The sequence below is a fragment of the Adiantum capillus-veneris genome, chromosome 13 (assembly GCF_014529385.1).
Source record: "Adiantum capillus-veneris isolate H3 chromosome 13, ASM1452938v2, whole genome shotgun sequence".
Lineage (NCBI taxonomy): Eukaryota > Viridiplantae > Streptophyta > Polypodiopsida > Polypodiales > Pteridaceae > Adiantum > Adiantum capillus-veneris.
This window is the reverse complement of record NC_140943.1, coordinates 30302434-30318387: the sequence shown is the minus strand read 5'-3', so window position 1 is coordinate 30318387 and position 15954 is coordinate 30302434.

The window sequence follows — 15954 nt, the reverse complement described above, 5'->3', positions numbered from 1 at the left end:
AGAAAAAACGTGGAGAAGAGAGGAGGAACAGTCGCAGGTGTGTTTTTGCTCATTTTGGAGCTTGTTTTGGCCGTAAACTGCTCATCCGAGGTCGGATTTGAGCACTTTGACATTGTAGACTGGGATTTTGGGCTGTTCCGGATGCGATGGTGCTGTCCATGTTGCCAAATTCCTCACTCTTTTCCTGCTGTTTTTCTGTGTAAGTTTCTCGTATGAGCGAAGTTTCTGCTCTAGTTTGTGATTGTATCTGGCTTATTTTACCCATATTGTGTGAGCTATTTGCCCCATTGGTGTTGGCCCAAGCTCAATTGTATCTAAACATCAGAAATTATCCTCTTTTGAGCTGAGTTTTTTGGGTGTGTGTGTGTGTGTCCGTGTGGAGTGGGCAAGTGGATAGTCTCTCTCCTCTCATTCCAGAGGTGTGTTCCCTGTCTCGGCCAGGTGTGTTGTCTAAGCCGAGTGGTGCCCCATAGTGTGTGTGTGTGTATCTTCCCAAGAGTGTGTTTTGGGTCGTTATAGAGGCACTGTGTGTGTTTTCATCCCGCTCACAGCGTCACCCACAACCTGCAAGATGTTTCTATCATGCCATGTGTGAAGAGAATGGCATTGGGGAGAGAGAAGGGTGACAACAGCACGACGCGATAGAAGCGTGACCCAGGATCTGGAATACGTCAGTATCGCGTCGTATGTGAGAACGGGAACCTCCAAAGATAATCTCAAAAAACTTCATGTACAACGCGATAGAGGGCACACCCACACCCTAGAACATCACCGTATCGCGTCGTATGTGAGCTCTGAAAACTTTTAGTAAGCCGAGCAGAAACCCCCGTACGACGCGATGAGAGGCTCACCTAGACTTTGCAACATGCATCTATCGTGTCGTATGGGATGCTTAGAGTATTTCAAAAAATAAGACCTTCATGAAGCGATAGAAGGTGCACCCACATGCTTGGACACATCCGGGTTGTGTCATTTGAGAAGAAGCTTGGCTTGGCTTAGTGGTGGACGGTTTACTAAGCACAGCGCGGAAGAGTCCAAAGTGTGGATGACTCGAAGTGCGGGTAGTTGACGACGACACGACGCGAATGTGGAGTATGGGAGAAATCAAAGAATGAGCACGTGACAAGGCTTTATATACATAAGACCATCCGTACGACGACCGTTGTATGCAGGCCACGTGGCTCGTATGCATGGCTGACACATGTCAATAACGGTCATATTTCGGATCCTATATAAAGCTTGGTCTTGAATGTTATTAATGTTGCACGTTCACTTGTCGCATACGACGAGAGTTATTACTCATTTTTGTGTACTAATCCTCTCGTCCCACACGACGCGCCTGTTTGCATTTGCACATTGGTGGTCCCTCCCCTATCACGCCATCTGGGGTTCTTGTTCGCTTTGGTGTGGCTTTGTCCCGCACGACGCGCACGGAGGCAGTTCCAAAGCCAGGGTCCAACACATATCGCGTGGTTTGGGGTTCTTATTCGCTTTGGTGTGGCTTTGTCCCGCACGACGCGCTGGTAGACAGTTCCACAGCCGGGGTCCAGCGCATATCGCGTGGTTCGGGTTTGTCATTGGCACTGGTACACTTGCAAACGTTGGGTTCAGCCTCTCATTGGCACTGACACGACGCGATACGAGCAAGTTGTTAGTCTTGGAACCCACCTTTATCGCTTCTTGGAACCCACCTTTATCACTTCATGCTAGGGCGCTCTGTTCTCAGTTTAGCCCTCCCCCTCCTCGCTCTATATCACTTTGGGCATATTTCCGGACCTTGTACCTAGCTTCACCTGTCGACTTTTCCTCTACCATGAATGAAGGCCGGGAGGATATTTTGGAGGAGAGTCCAAGTGAGAAACTATTGGTGGCTGTGATGGGATGGTGGTGACATGGAGGTGTACACAAAAGCATATGAAATATTCAACCCTGTGTTTGATCTTGCAGCTTTGTTAGACCATTTGAAGGACTTCTTGGCAGAAGAATTCAAAGAGTTTGAGGAGGCAGTTAAAGGCAAGTGTTTGGTTTTAGATGGCAAGGCTTATTGTCATCTAACTGAATATACTACAAACTCAATTGAGAAGAGCAAAGTAACAAGGAGGTTTGGAAGATTTTCTAAGAAGACTTCCTTTGTTTGTCCACCTACCATTTCTTGTCAATTACATTTAAAACCTTGTAACCTTGTTCCAAAAGAAGTTGCTTTTCTTTTCTTTTTGTTCCTTAAAGTTGACATGCAAGGCAAAGATGATGAAGTGAAAGATACAAATGAGGCAACAAATAAAAATGTTTCCACAGTTTTGCAGCTTGAGAAAAGTGAAATTCTAGAAGAGGAGGAAGTTGATGTTGCTGAGGAGGAGGAGAGTGCAAATTTTGATGTGGCTCAATTTAGAGCTAGTACTGTCATTGATGAGCCAACAGATTAGGTAGAGGTATTTGAAGCTTCCCTTACTATTCCAAACCTTCCCTACTTCTTTATCAATGGGAAAGAGTATATCCCTCTCCATCATATCCAGTGTCTGCTTAATATGAGGGAGGACTACTATATTGCAACCATTTTTGAAGCTTCTGAGGTGGCCAAAGATTTTATTGACACAGAAGAAGAGTCAAAAGAGGAGTTTTTGGCACTTGATCTTCATACATCCAATAAGTATTTTTTGCTTGCTCCTAATGCACTTGCTCTATGCATGAGAAGAGTGGAAGAGGAAAAACCTTCCCTCAAAGATGAGGATTTTGAGAAGAGGCTTGTTGAGCTTGGCATCCAATCTTTTGGCAGAGACTTTAAGCTGAAAAAAATTGGAAAGGAAGTTGACATAAGAGAGATGACCAGATCATGCAATCTCCTTCAAGAAAAAGTCATTGCCGAAGATGAGTTGCAAAAGGTGATCTCCCTACTAAAATCTTTCTTTTTTTTCAAGTTTTTTTAAATTACTCATTGTCTTGTTTTGCAGATTGAACTCCTTGACAAAGTCAATTTTCTTGGGAGAGCTAAAGTCTCGAGATGGAAAGCAATAGAGGGCTCTTCAAGAAGCGATGCCTCCTCTCTCATGCACTACATGCCTACATTGGATAGTGCCACCTTCCGTGCTTTCCACATGCAGTATTCTGAAGATCCTGAGTTGCCAATGTTTGCACTGAAGATATTGTCACGGTTTTTAGGGTACACTCCCCTTCAAATCAATGCAAACAAGATCATGCTACTTGAGAGAGCAGCAGCACTTCGAATGTTTGGATATGTTGCAGGATTCAATGCCTCAAGAGCAGGATACTTTTTTTGCTACTCTAGCTATGCAGCAGCAGCTGAGGAGACAAATTTCAACTTTCTTGGGGGCTATAAAAGAAGAAATTTTTTGATATATAGGGGTGACATGCCTAGAGATATAAAAAAATCAAAAACTGTTGTAAATTTGACAATTTTTTGCACCAAAATATCTTTTTTGAATTTGGATCTCTTTAGAAAGATTCAGTACAAAGTTTCAAAGTGAAGCATTAATCTCAGATCTGTGGTTGAGCAGCATGGTTTTTTGATCTCATCCGTTGTAATTGCCTCCTATAGAACCAATTGAATAATTCCTTTAGTGCATTGCTCCTTCTTTGTCCACCTCCCTTTCTCATACATTTGAAAAAAGAAGTCCTCGCTTGATAGTGAGATTTTTCCATTCCCTGACTATTCCATGTTGCAAGGGGTCCTTGTTTGGCAAAATATGGTCCATGCAGGTACAAAATATGCTAAAAAATTTTTAAAAAGTTAGTTGAACTCAATAAGATGCAAAGTAAAATACTATCCAGACTTTAGAAAGTAATTGAATACTCACCAAGTAATATGTGATGTCTTTTGCTCCCCAAGCATCTGTAATAGCACTTATTAAAAGCTTTATTGTCGTTTTAAAGTCGTTTGCATAAGTAGCAGAGCTAACTTGTTGTCTCAAAACTTTCAAAAAATTGTCGAGCTTCTTCCACACTTCCATGCGTTTGTTGGCTACATCTGGTCTACTTTTGACATTGGTTGTTATAACACAAAGATCCTTCCAGCAGTTCCACATAGCATCAACTTGTTTGTTGTCATGGTTACTCAAAAATCTTCTGGATTTTGCTCCACCCATTGAAACATCTTGCAAAACATCATCGGTTTCTTTTGAAAGAGTGGGATCTTTTTTTAGATTCACTTGACCACCGTGAAAACCCATTGAGAGAGCAAAGCCTCACATTTTTCTATGCACTCGTCTGCAAGTTTAGTTGGCTTAATAGAATATGCATAGTCAAGATGGAGTTGAAGCAATTTGTCTAAGATTCTAATCTCTGCATGCATTGTGCATATATGTACATTTTTTAAATCTATTGTTAGAATTGGATCCCAAATCATAGAAGACGATGGGTAGTCGATGACGTTAACACTATTCCTCGATGGTGCTTTTCCAACCTCGTCTTCTGCAAGCCATCCTTTTGTTCCAGTGCTTGCCATGCAATATAGACATGGATACTTGGTATTGGCACCTCCACATACACCAAAAATGCACTTTAATACTTTTAGGTCGGCACTCAAGTGCCATTCTACAAAAAATTCACCCATGCCATCTACACAGAGTTTTTCACCTGTATTTTGGTCCTGTATAACATAAGGGATATCGGTCTGCAAAAACAGCCATTTCAATGTATCGTGATTTTCTACTCGTATTTGAGCTGCTCCGATCCACCAAAGTTCCATTTTTGATTGAGTTTTGTGGTATGGGGAATCAAGCTTACCCTGGCTATAGTCCAATGCTCGATTCATAAGGGATATGGATACTCTTTCCATTTTTTGACATTTTTGAATTTGAGCTTCATCCAATTTCAGAACAAATAGAAGTTTTCCTTCACAATCTACTTCTTGCATATTATAGTATCTCACCATAGCAGATTGAACATTTTTTATACTCATCCAAATGTTATTAAAAACATTATACTCAAAAGAAGATTTTTTTTTCTGTTTTTCATATGGCATCGTTCCTTCTATATGATAGTACTCTCCAAAATGTTCGGGTATTTCTTCATTTAATAGAGTCCTAACTTTCCCAACATTATGAGGCCTAGGCAACCCAAAAGCTTTAATCTTGTAATACTTTAAAACCTGAAACCAGGTTTTAGAGATGGCCCTGTAACCCCTTCTACTCACCCCCACTGTGTCACAAACTTCTTGCATTTGAGAAGGTTGGACCAGTAAACCCATATCTTTCAGTAAACTTTGAAATATCATTTTTTTATGAGTTTGATTTCAGGAAGTTTCAAAAGTTTAAGAATATCACTTTTGTTCATTACCTCATTCAAAAATCTCACCCTTTCTTGACCATTGGACATATCAAATCCTAAAAGACTAGTCACATGTTCTCTAGTAATCTTTAATCTTTTTTTTCTTTGTCCAGAACCTTCTGGTAAGTTTACTACATCTCTCATTCGTTTTACTCGTGCTCTTAATCCTATTGGAGTTTCTTTTAAAGTCCGAAGTTGGTGATTTTCTTGTTTTAGAGATGCTATTTGGTTTTCAAGTTCTAAAATTCTTGTTGCATTAGAAGACAAAACAGTTTTGAGATATTGAATGTAATGTGTATGATCAATGTGTAAATGAGATAAACTAGAACTATATCCTATTAAGCCATCAACCCCATCATCAACAAATCTCATCAAATTATGAGGTGTGTGAAAAGATGGATACCTTCCAGTGCTAGGATCCGGTGGATACAAGCTCCCATATGTCCATATATCAATGTGTTTTTTTCCCTCGTTGCGAAGTTGTTATGCTTCATTTGCAGTTGTAACTGGTCTTTGATAGACACTCCGCGTAGTAGCATATTCCTGGCTTAGCTTAATGTTCAAGTGAAACTTGCGGTTATCACTAATGGAAGATGTATTAGTCATTGTAAGTAATGAAGGAGAAGAAAGTATAATGGAAATAACGTAGCAGGAGAATAAGGTGCATCAGAGAAGAAGAGATAAAGCTTGTGAAAGGTGAGAAAAAAAAGAGAGATTCAAAAGTGGAAACAACTATTTGCCGCCAAGTGAAGTAAATGAAAACAAATTTCGAGGTGAGCCACAAAGGAATGTGAAGAAAACGATATCTTTTTGAATATTTAGAGATATGTACCTAGATACGCTTTAGATTGCGTAGATATGCTTTAAATGACCAAAACGGAAAAATTTGGAGCCGTTTTGACCACAAATGGCTCTGCTAATCAGTAATTTAACCAATTCCTTACACAGCCCTTTTTGAGTCGTTTTTGGCCCTAATGTTATGTAATGGACCTTAATAGGATAATGTGTCTTTTGGGATCTTAGTGAAGGGATGTGATGTTTTAGGTAAAAGTGTTTTCGGGCATAGCGAGAGGAGAGATATGCTGATGCAGCAGATGTAATGGCGGATTCTACCTGTGTCAAGGAAGTGAATACAGTTTGTCATACACTGTTGTCTTCTTTCCTTTCTGTACTCTTGTTAATCTGGTGCTCTGAATACATAGATGAAGCAGTGATTGTCTGCAGAGTATTTATGTGAGAGTTAACTGAAGGTTGTGATGATGGCGGATTTCAGTAAATGCACCTAAGAAGTTGTTAGGCAGTTTGTCATGAGTGCATGGTGTTGGAAGTGTGGATGTTGAAGGTTAATAATATAATATTTTAGAGGATTGTTTTTTTGATGTGACAACTCTGTTGGAATCTAATTGAATAAAAAAAAGAATCTTCTAAAATATGAGGAATCTCATGGCGTGCTATATATCAGTAGATAGATCTTGAAGAGAACATTTAAACTGTCAAAAATCCGTCAACTTTGGAGTTTGTTTGCAAAAATTTATCCATGCACCCGTTTTGGTAGAGAGAGGTAAAGTTAAACTCCTGAAAGGGCCCCTTTGTGAGTCCAAATTTCACCTAATGTATATTCCTCTTGTGGAAGGGGTGGCTCTTGGTGTGTGCTGGTGAGTGTTCTCTCTCATCCCCTACTTCTTGGGATTGCCCCCTCCGTTGTAGGCCCTTCTTGACTTTCAAGCACCTCAAGCCCCTCAAGAACCTTAATCATCAAGCACCTCAAGTACCTTGGTTATGAAGCACGACAACCACCTTTGTCATTAAGCACGACAACCACCTTAGTCATCAAGCATGACAAGCACCTCAAGAACGTCAAGCACATGCCTAGATTTCCTAAAGGTATAAAGCACGTAAAGGTCCTATGTATAAGGACTTGTAAAACTAACCTTTGGAGGTATTTAATGAAGCTAACCCTAAGGAATTTTAAGCTCCATTATCTGTTCATTGCTCTTTGGTAGACCATCTCCCTTTTGGACCCTTCATGACATATAGCCTTATCGCTTTTTGGTCCTGTACTGAGATAGGTAACTATATTCTAACTCTTGTTCCCATTCATTCTCCCAAATTAAATGATCAATTTAATCATTTGGGATAGGTAGATATTAGATTTTATGACAGAATATATACAAGAAGATGGTAATGAGTGTTTCTAGATTAGAGTCTAAAACTTGGATGACCAAAGGGAAAAAAACACGGTGGAAAAAAAATGCTCTTGGTATACTCTCTTATTGGAGTTGAGCAATTGGACTTGAAGTACATGTTCATGCAAAGTGAGTACTTGGGAGAAACAAAGGAAGAGTTCCTAATGCAAGCGCCAAGTATGGAACACTCTATATGCATACCAAATATTTCTCAAACAAGAGCATGCAGTATGAAAGATGGAGTTGATGGATGCTTCAAGGAACAAGTATAGCACATGTGACATCAAAGGACGTGGCAATAGCTTCCGTATTTCCAAGAAGGATTTTTGATGTAGAATCTTCTCCGCTCATCCCTCATTGTGCTCAATGCGTGAGCATTCGGAGATATATGGACTTTGCATCGCCTAGTAAGGAATCCTAATTTTTAGGGATTAAGGCTAATGTTGTGTAGGGTTAAGGGGACAAGGGCATTGAAGAAGGTAGTTTCAGTAGGAATTTCTAGCCTTTTTTTAGACAAATGTAGGATGTAGATCTAAGAGGTTACTTTCTCTCTCTAGCTTTTTGAAAGTGATGGTAGTATAGCGGTGTGGCCACATCAGCAAAAACGTGGGTCACTAAGAGCCAAAATTTGTTGTTTTTTTCAAAAAGCTCATTTTTACTTATTATTGACTTCAAACTCCCTCCCAACATATATCCATATCCAAAAATCATTTTTTGACCCCTTTTCTTTACCTACAAGCTTTCGGAAAGTCCATTTTTTCAAAATCTTTGTCCCCAAAAGGTAAAGAACACTTTGTTCTCTCCTCCTCCTCCCTCCTCCCTCCTCTCTCCCTCTCCTCTCCCTCCCTGCCCCAACCTTCATCCTCCTCCCAAATCTCTCCCTCCCCCCATCCCCCCTTCTCTCCTCCCATCTTCCTCCCTCTCCCTCTTCCTCCCCTTCTTTCTTTTTATCCTTTGCTTCCTCAGGCAACATCTGCCATGGTGCTTACGGACATCACAAATTGTTTGCTTCCACCACCATGTACTCCACACACCAAAAGCGTGCATATTTGCTTTCCCACGGCGTTTGCATTGAAGGACGCATGTGAGGGTGATCAAAGATTATCATGGGAACGTCGCGTCACCGGTGAGACAAATGTTGACATTTGGGTGGACGGCCATTTGTACCCTTATGATCCTATAAGCCGCTTCCATCCATCTTTTAATAGCCTTTTGACATTTCTTCAATATCTTGGGAGGGGAGAAGTAGGCTTGTTAGGGTATTGCAAGCGGTTGTGTATGGGTACAGGTGCTTCAATGTATATGTGCATGCAAGAATGTCAAGCTCTTCAGCTCAAGGCGGCGGCATTACAAGATATTATTGCCTCTTTGGAGAGGGAGGTTAAAAATCTTCAAAAACAAATACAGTAAAAGGATTCCCACATTATGAAGCTTGCCAACACAATCACATATTTGAAAGAAACACCCCTTGGTGCAAGGAAACGAAAACGCACGTATTCATCTATTGAAACCCTTGCACATTTGGGTGGAGCACGCAAACAAAGAGTGACATCCACAAGGTGATTTGATCTTTACTTGCATGATACCTTCTTACTTCACACTGTTTTCTAACATTTATCTTATTGGTTGCTAGAAACTTCATCCAGGAGACATGCGGTGGAACAATCCAAGATGATCGAGTCGACCTTCTCACTGGTTGTCTCAATATCCATGATGTGATTTCTATCTTACAATCACCTGGAGGTAAGCACATTAAGGATGCAGTCACCAAGGACCTTATGTGAAAATTGAGAAATGTGGTTAGTGAAGATGACATGCAACAAGCTTGTGATGAGGCTAAAGGATGCCCTCAAAGAGTGTGGCATTGTGGAAAACCTATTTCCCATTCCACACAAGGTCAACCTTGCAAAGAAGTCCACAAACAAAGATGTGTTCTTTCGCATTGGGGCATACCTACACATTGAGGACACAATGCCAACTTCGCTTTATGCTTTATGCACAACTAAGGCAAAGGAAAAAGGTAAGAAACACTCCATAAGACTTTTGAAGAAGGGCTTTCCTTACACAATGTAGAATAAAATTTTTGTGGACCTTAGAAGGCTCCAACAAGCCATGCTTAACTTTTATGAGTTACCTGAAGAAGGTGACATACTATACTGCTTCCATTTTGATTGTGTTCTTATCATAGACTTTGAAGTATAAGGTCTTGCCACTATTTATTTTGCAATGCTTGGCACAAAGACCGCTTTTGTGCTAAAACTCAATGAGTGTCAAATAGTGAAAGGCCGAAGGTTAGAGAGGCTAAGCGTCACTCTAATGAATGAGGCCCTTTTGCAAACCAAGTGAAGGGATTCAGTCGAGCCATCTCGAGCCATCTCCCATCCCGTCATTTAGTGTGCAATCATAGAAAGACATTTGGTGGTTGGGTGCTATTGAGGTGCCCAAAGAGACCAATGGAGTGCTTTCATGGACTTTTGAGAGAACTCCATGGATCCCAGAAGTAATACACTCCCAAATTGTAGGTGAGAAGTTGGAGGTTGAGGGTTTTGGTAGCTATGGTGTGGAGTGGAACTTAGGTGGGGACCTCAAGACCATAAAGTGTTTGCTTGGCTGCAAACAAATAAGGGGCTTCTTCTTTGATGCCTTGTCCATTTTGTACTTGAGGGTACAAACCTAGCGGACAAAAATCACACAAGGACTCCACAAAGGTTGGTTGAATGCTTCCATGGCAAAGGGATGGAGAATAAGGGTTAGACTGTCGTGATGTCAGAGATGAAGACAGAGAATAGGAAGCATCTATTTTGAGATGTCCCATGCTCAATGCCCCAGACCATGCACAAAAGGACCAGGCTTGGAATCCAATCTTTCCATTTCCTCTATCAAATGTACATTTTTGTACATTACACGCATTCATGCACATTTTTGATAGGCTATTGAAGGTCCCAAATTGACTATGCTTTCACAATGAAGCCATTGAAAAAGTCCCACGAGTGATCGAAAGGGTGGAGGCACTCTTGAATTCCATTAGCTGTCATGGTGGAAATGTGTCTATCGTTGCTGCAAAGAACATAGGGGAGGCCCATGAAATTGCCCAACAAGTGTCAATGAGTGGACAAAAAGCCAGAAACTTTTTGAAGAAAGTAACCCAAGGAAAGCCAGGTCGATGTAAGGCTCAAAACAACTCCAACCAATAAGCAGGTAGCCTTTGGGAAATTTGTAAGGACTTATGCAAAGCTACTACTGACAATGATTCAAATGGCGAGCTTGCAAACAAGCACAAGCAAGTTTGGGCACATTTTGATAAAATGGTCAAGCTTATGGGCCTTACCAGCACAATAGAAGAACAACTCCAATCATTTCAAGAAGCCGTGGTGGATTTCACCAAGGTCTTCACCCTTTCTTGGGGTGAAAATAACATCACACATTACAAAAGTAAGCCATGTTACGTGGTGAACTTATTACAAGGGATTGTTTTTATTAAATAATGTGGATCCTTTTCTCATGTGAACAACATATCTTGTTTACGCATGGTGCAATTTTTATGCACAAACATGGGTTGCTTGAGATTTTTAGCACTCAAGGCATGGAGAAGTCCCATTATCAAGCAAGGGGGTGTACTTCAAAAATACTTGGCATGGTGGTGGAATGGTGCAATCCAATTATATGGAGGAGAGTTCAATTGGAGAAGTCCCGTTATCAAGCAAGGGGAGTGTACTTAAAAAATACTTGACATGGTGGTGGAATGGTGCAATCCAATTATTTGGAGGAGATGTTCAACTGGTTTTTTTGCACAACATTTGCTCGTAATCTCACAACGGAGTGTGCACGACAATCCAAGATTGCTAGGGAAGTGCGGAAATGGAGTCGTCAAGAGCACATTAATAAGTGGCAAATGTCGCAAGGCCCCACCAAGCATGCTGCATGGCACGAATGTAGAGTGTGACAAGGGTCAAAGTGGATTCTATGTGAGTGACTACACGTGAACGCAGGGTCCAACTCTTGACATGTTTTTTAAAAAACATTTGGTGCATCCAATTTAAAAAATAATAGTTTTTTTTTCAAAAATTTGTGTAAATAGGGCCATTTTAAAATGGGCCCTTATAAATATTGCATGCTCTCATAAATCACTCATTTCTTAAGCACACATGAGCTCTTACCATACCCAATGGCACGCACCAAACAAACTGCAAAAGAGCATCCGCCTACCAGCAGAAACACCCTCCAAGGATGTGAGCAGCCGACATGGCTTAAAGGCACAAGAAAACGACAACAAACACATGGCCATTCCAGGCACTCTTCTAGCAGTGGGCACGGTAGCCGGGCCCAGGAGACATCGTGGACAAAAGAGACTTCATCTGCACAACAACAAACACCTCAATGTAGAGTGAAGCAACGTGCCCAGGGATGGCGATAAGAGCAGGCCCAGCAAACACCAGAGTCTGATAGGGAGGAGCCTCCATGCCACAATTTGCAAGTAGGACCATCCAAAGATCGAGTGGTCCATACAGATCCTAAATCAGAGACAGAGCCACCATGGCACTAGCAAGCTGAAACCGTGTATGCACTAGGTGCCCGTTGGGGGGAAGACATTGCCTCGTGGCCATGGAGCTCTCCCCACAACACAAGATCGAGAGGCAAGGGAAGAGGATTATCAGGACAAGGGCAAGGCCGGGCTATGAAGTGTGGAAAGGGAGTCCAACTAGGGCAAAGGGCTAGGAGCCATTTGAAGCACACCGTATCAAGAACAATTTCAATGGCCAGAAATTGTTGGGTACTCAGTATAGACTTGCTGCGATGACAAGTTCTGTGAAACCACCTTAATGGCGGGTCGTTTCTACATATAGCCAAGTATGGTAAGTTTCTGAGAATGTCTCATGGTTGGTACCTAGGTGTGATTGAGCTTTCACATTCTATTATGGTCCCACTCTTCTTGAAAGCCTTTCACATACGTACCGTGGAAAGTCTCTTCATGGAATTGCGGTTTGGGTAAATTTTTGTTAAATGCATGCACACTAGGTGTTATGGACCCTAGTGTTTAACACTGATTTATTTGGAGCGGCATGCCAATTCATGGACTTTATTCTCTCTGCAGCTTTTTTCCCTGCATGTGCAATCTCTACTGCAGATTTATGATGAGTTTACACCCTGCCATACAAGGTAATGGCACACTATGGGTATTTGTGGTTGCCTGGTCTAAACTCTAAGAGTTTACTCCACTCCAACCTCTTTAAACCTAGTTGGTTGCCTCCACTCCATATCAAGTATATGGATGGATACTCACTGGTTGAGTAATAGTTTCTCTTCAATCGTGGAAGACTGTCTGTAAGTGGTTGGGGGACAACACCTCACTCTTACTGCTGCTATTCATCGAGCGTTGGATGGGGAGCTTACAAGTATTTTTTCTAATGCTAAAGGATCTTCTAAGAGCATACGTTAGCACAAATCAATTCTGAATGGGCAATTCTCTTCCTATTCTAGAATTTGCTTAGGTTTCAACTTTGAACACCTATTTGCAATAGTTTCATAAGTCAAGGACTTAGTAGGTGTGCTGCCAACATACATTAGGGGTGAACATGTAGTTCTCTGTGTTCCAAAATGGTCAGAAGTATGACATGAGGACTCTCCCTATTCTATTCTATAGGAGCTATGAGATTTTTAAGATACTCACGCAATTTGGAAATCTGGCTCACAACTTCGACAGTTATGCCTAGGTTTTCTTGCATTATTCCAATACCTTCAGCAGCAGATCTGAAACCTGGTTATGCCTTCGGAAAACTCTTAGTTGTATTTACTCCTTTAGAGTACTCAAGTGAGTCATACATGGAGTTACCAATTAAGACCCAAGTGCTTGCAAAAGGACAACAATGTTGAAAATCAAGAGGTTGCTCTTGGTTTCATTGAACCTCCTCACTGCATTAAGAAAACATTAGTGTTATTACAAAGGTACTACCACTTTTGTTTTTGAGGACGAAAACTCTTCTTTAAGGGGGCAGTAATGCCAGGACAAGGGAAAGGCCGGACTAGACAAGGGCAAGGCTGGGCTAGGTAGTGTGGAAAGGGAGTCCAACTAGGGAAAAGGGCTAGGAGCCATGCTATATAGTGGGAGGTTGGGTGGTGGACTCCAGAGCACTAGTTCCCCTTGTCTAACAAGGATGACTCTGAAGAGGCTACAAATCCAGCCCTAAAGCTTGTAAACATGCACAAATCAAAGTTTTTCAAGAAGTCTAAACGCCGCCAACCAGCAAATGTGCAAGTGCCCCCAAGAAAATCTCAGCGGTGTTGGAAAATAGCAAGGGCATTTGCAGAAATCCTGCACTACCAAAAGACTACTGAGCTTTTAATTTATACGCACCCCCTTTGCTCACACGATGAAGGAGGTGCTTCAAAGCTATGGAAATCAGTATAGGATGCAAGCAATAGCGCTGAAGGATATTCAAGAAGATGTAGAGGCCCACATCATTCCGATCTTGGAAGATACCAACCTAGCGCCATAAATGCAAAGAGAGTGACAATACAGCCAAAGGATATGCAGCTTGCACGCCAATTGCAACGGGACTTTGAGCATTAGACAAAGTTAAACGCCCCTTTTTGTATTGCACACCCTTTCTCTGTAATCAGATGACTTTGCAATGACAAAATGATTAAGAGTTGTGTCTACTGTCTCCATAGTCATTTGGCTTCTCGGACTATCCATGTGTTTTAAGTTAAGTGCTTGTGGCCATGAAGAGTTAAATTTAAATCAAATATCAACATTTTTTGTAACCTAAGATGCAAACAAAGCTACCAATGCAAAAAAAAGGGTGGCCACAAGGGCACGCAGGTGAGCCATCCAATTGTTTTGGATGGCTCACCTGTGTGCCCTTGTGGCCACCATTTTTTTGCATTTGGTAGCTTTGTTTGACCATTAGGCTACCAAAAATGTTGATATATAGTGAAACCAGATGTTTATGTAGCATGAGACAAGATTTTTATAATGTCCAATGTGATTTGGCCTTTTGGTGCAGGGAACTAGTAAGTTGAGTTGAAGGAAGGCATAATGTGCTTGACAAGTTTAATCTTATATTCATCTCACCTCATCCAGGGTCCTGGAGTGCAGCAATATCCTAATTATGAAAAAACAAGGACGGCCACAAGGGCTCGCATGACACCCATCCAAAAATTCTTAATGAGCCATCTGTGTGTCCTTGTGGCCACCCTTTTTTTGGCATTATCTGGCCTTATCTGCCCCCCAAGATACCAAATAAAGTTTAGATTAAGTGAAAGAAAATCTTAATGCAACATGACAATACAAATTCTACTTCTTTTCACTCAGGTGTTTTTTGTACTATCCCCAGGACTAAGGTAAGTTGAAAGCAGATATCATGTGCATCCCACTTCTGCTATGTTGTTACTTTAAGCAAATAAGACACAACTTATTGAAACACATCACCAATTTCAGCAATTTACAAGGTTGAGAGATCACATTGAAAAGAACATACAGGATAGAGAGACCATTAAAAGTATATTTTATTACTTCCAAAAAGTTGATTGAGTCATACATCTGAGGAGTTCATAATTTTCTTGACCATTTCCGGTGCCTCTCTTGCACATAAGGTACCTCCCCAGTCAGGAGCGACTGTGTTATCGCCTTAGGCTCAATTGATCCAACAAAAGCATGTATCCCTATCTGGGCAAGCACTTTACGACAGAAGCCAATGCCAAATGTTGTGCATACAAGGGATCTACACACTAGGAACAGAAGATGCACAATTTGAGCAATGGTGCACAAACACAAAACCTTGCTCAAAGCTTTCAAAGACCATGTCATAAAATGGCCTTGGGGAGTAAATTCACTATTTACAATGGCAACATCTCCAGGGGGGAATTTTTCCTAGGTAATGCACAAGGGAAGACTGAGGTCCAAAGTGCATCCTCCTGCCACCCATCCTTGATGCAAACTCATCAACCTCCAAGACGTCCTATCATAAACGAGTCAAGGTTAAGGAAAAAGACAATGAAGGGTAAAAACTATAACATAAAAATTAGGATAGAGTTTACCTCCTGCTCCTTATTGTCCTCCTCCATGATTGCCCTTTCCACCCAAGTCGATGCTCCCTTGGACCGCACCTATGAGCTTTGGATCATCAGAGGGGGGTTTACATATTGGAGTAGGCATCCTAGCGACCTCAACCTTGGCTTGTGTGGCCTTGAATTCTTTCTCATCCACATGAAACTGCTTTGCTGCCAGGACATCCACACACACACATGCAATAGTGTCAGTAATAGAGTCCCCAAGTGGAAAGAGCTTGCTTTCAAGTGTATCTCGTGCACTGTCTAATGGAAATTTGGCGCTGGTGCATAGCACGCTCAAGCATTCATCCATGCACATACCAAATTCTTTCTCCAAGTCATGAATAAACACATACTCCTCCCCATCCACTACCACTGCCTCATCTGTCAATGGTAGTGGCAGTGGACTTGTTAGGAAATATGATGTAGCTAAGTA